General features: G+C 37.9%; 1 long non-coding RNA gene across 1 annotated transcript in view; it reads right to left on the bottom strand.

The window, feature by feature from the left end:
- The window catches only part of LOC149133431 (uncharacterized), a 50,797-nt gene extending 48,989 nt beyond the window's left edge, over positions 1 to 1,808 (bottom strand). Inside the window, exons 1-2 of the long non-coding RNA XR_016243316.1 lie at positions 940 to 1,808; positions 1 to 828 (exon numbers count right to left, since the gene is read on the bottom strand). The exon at positions 1 to 828 is cut by the window's left edge and continues 491 nt beyond it. This is a non-coding gene — a long non-coding RNA (uncharacterized LOC149133431). The remainder of the gene's footprint in view (positions 829 to 939) is intronic.
- Positions 1,809 to 3,445: the final 1,637 nt, after the last annotated feature.

The raw sequence follows: 3,445 nt of genomic DNA, 5'->3' as shown, positions 1-3,445 counted from the left end.
ATTGTTTTTTTTTTTGTTTATTCTAAGTTGAAAAAGTCGAAAAGACTGGAACCGGTACTAAAATGGTCTTCATGATAAAATTATTTTAGCACTTTCTACCTTGTCTTATTTTCCACAAACACACACACACACACACACACACACATTTCCATCTGTCAAATCTGCTCATGAGGCTTTGGTCGATCCGCGGCTATAGCTGAAGACACTCGGCCAAAGAGCCACACAGCGAGACACTCGGCCACCGGAGCCATGTGGTTGGGAAGGAAGCTTCTTCCCACACAGCCACGGCTGCTTCTGTATATATATAATCATCATCATCATCATCATCATCATCATCATCATCATCATCATCATCATCATCATCATTTTTATTTAGCGTTCGTTTTTCCATACGTGAATGGTTTGGACGGTTTGACAGGAGCTGATCGACTGAAGAACCGTCCAGGCTCCATGTCTGTTTTGGCATGGCTTCTACGGTTGGATGCCCTCCCTAACGCCAGCTACTTTACAGAGTGTGCTGGGTGTTTTAACGCAGCACCGGCGCGGGTGCGTTTACGTGGCACCGGTACGAGTGCTTTTGATGTGGCACCAACACCCACGAGCCCGCAAGATTATGAATGCTCAGCTGAAGAGGGATACAAGAGACATGTATGCAAGGACAATCACGTTTTTACTTATCTTGGCATGTTTTCTCAAGCACAGCAAACCGCCAGGAGTCTTGGTCCCCTGTTGTACGTCTTGTGTTGGACCCGTCTGAAGATCATTTCTCACCACTTAAGAGCGCGGGCTACTAACCCCAAGATTCCAAGTTCAATTCCAGGCAGTGACCTGAATAATAATAATAATAATAATAATAATAATAATAATAATAATAATAATAATAATAATAATAATAATAATAATAATAATAATAATAATAATAATAACATCGAAAAATACCTTAGGAATGAGAACCCAGGTTCGAAATTTCCCTAAGACACCCGATGAAGGCTAGAGGGTACATCAGCCAAAACTTTGTGTTGACAACAAATGAGATGAGTACCAATATCTGTCAAATGTAAATAATGTAAATAATGTAAATCACTTACACCCAGTCGTATCTGCACACTGATATTACACATCCAGTAAAGAATACTGTCTCAGTGTGACTTTATGTGTGTGTGACTGTGTGTGTTTGTTCGTGTCTATGTGTGTGCGTTCGTATGTGTGAGTTCCTGTGTGTTTGTGTGTACGTGTGTACTTCTGTATGCATGTTTCCATGTGTGCGTATGTGTATGTGTGTGTATCCTTGTGGGCATGAGGGCGTGCTTGTGTTCTTGTTTGTCTTCGCATGCGTGTGTGTATGTATGTGTGTGTGTGTGTGAGTGTGTGAGTGTGTGAGTGTATGTGTGTGCGCGCGCACGTGTGTCCACGAGTCTTTGTAAGGCCTTCTATTGAGAGTATTCAAAATCGGTCGTGTTCCATATATGAAGACCGACTCTTTTATCTGTCGTAGCGATGCGTCGTCTGGGTGTCTAGACAGGATTTTGATGCTAATCCGGTTCAGCACACCACCATGTTGTTCTTTGGCACGGTGATAGAGTATCGAGGTTTGTCTTTTATTCCCTGTACTCCCTCCAATGTTCATTTATATTATTACTGGCATAATGTCCCCCACCCCTCAAGATTCAATAGTATGCTTTATAATGATTTCAACAAATCATTATTTTCCATTACGTTCAATGAAGTCATCCAGTGAAATTCTAAAATGTTCTACTATGACTTCCTTTCAGTACAGAAATAATTTGGTAAATTACGATTCGTTGTATTTTTGCATTTGAAAATTTTCGTAGATTTCTCTTATGACGTAATAATTTCTCTTTAACAGAATTTCACCATAATACGTAGTAAGTTCTTGATTGTGATTCATGTCTTCCACACTTCAGGTGAGAGAAACAGATATTAAATTGATAGTCTCTGTCTACACTCAGCACAGCATTGAGATGTTTCATTGATAGTATGGATGGATCGATATGCATTGGATTTTATTTGCATTATGTATGTGTGTGTCTGTAATATGTGCGTGAGTGTGTGTGTGTGCATATGTACATACATACATGCATAGATACATATCCACATGCACACAAATCTGTAACATTTTCCAGACGTTTACCATTTAAGTATATAAGCGCATGTCTAGATATGCAACTATATGCACGAGAATGCATACGTAAAACAAAACATACAAGTCTGCACATGCACTGATTCTACATACTGCACATATACACATACGCATGCAGAAATACCCTGCTGATGTTTTAATTCCAAAGAAGGAGCCTTGGAACTAGGTTAGAAATCAATTCTTTCTCTATTGGCAAGAAATCTTGAAATAAAACTGAACAATGACATACATATATAAATGCATGCATGCATACATACATATGTATATATAGATAGTCTACGTGTGCGTATGTTTGTACGTGATCGTGTGTGCGTGTGTTATACATATATGTGTGTGTGTGTGTTATGTGTGTATGTGTGTATGTATGTATGTATGTATTCTTGCATGTATGTTTAAATACAGGTGTAGCCGTGTGGTAAAAAGCTTGCTTCCCAACCACATGGTTCTGGGTTCAGTTCCACTACACAAGTGTCTTATATAGCAGCTTCGGGCCGACCAAAGCTGAAAGAAGCCCGTTGAATATGTATGTGTGTGTGTGTGTTTGTGTGTGTGTGAGAGAGAGAGAGAGAGAGAGGGAGAGAGGGAGAGAGAGAGAGAGAGAGGGAGAGAGAGAGAGAGAGAGAGAGAGAGAGAGAGAGAGAGAGAGAGAGAGAGAGAGAGAGAGAGAGAGAGAGAGTCAGTTTGTGATCCCTACTACTGCTTGACATTCGGTGTGTTTATGTCCACGTAAGCTAGCGGTTTGGCAATATACATCGATAGAAAAAGAACAAGGAATAACAAAAAAAAGTACTGGAGACGATTCATTCGATTAAAGTTTCTTTAAGGAGGTACACCAGCATGGTCGTAGTCTAATGGTTGAAACAAGTATATAAGTATATAATATGTATGTATACTTGTATATACATACATACATACATACATACATACATACATACATGTCAACACACGCATATCAATATATCCGGTATTTATTTTTTAATGCTGAAAAATGATATATAATAAATAAATCGGCATATCACATACTCCATAGATTTGATATCGATGCATATGTATAAAAAGAATATTTAAGTATTTATTGACAAAAAAATTGAAAAATTAGTCTCAAAGAGAATTAAAAACGAAGGTAAGTTTATATAAATTCTTTTAATCCTTTCTTGAGTTAAAACAATAAGAACTTATTTGATTATTGAATATTTCTTCAATAATGATTTTATCGTATTACCATTTTATTAAGTCACTGTTGAATATGCGCCATTAATGATGACATATATTGTCTTCAAATTT

This window comes from Octopus bimaculoides, chromosome 10 (assembly GCF_046866305.1).
Source record: "Octopus bimaculoides isolate indiv1 chromosome 10, ASM4686630v1, whole genome shotgun sequence".
In the NCBI taxonomy this organism is placed as follows: Eukaryota; Metazoa; Mollusca; class Cephalopoda; order Octopoda; family Octopodidae; genus Octopus; species Octopus bimaculoides.
This window is presented reverse-complemented; position numbering and strand designations above follow the sequence as displayed.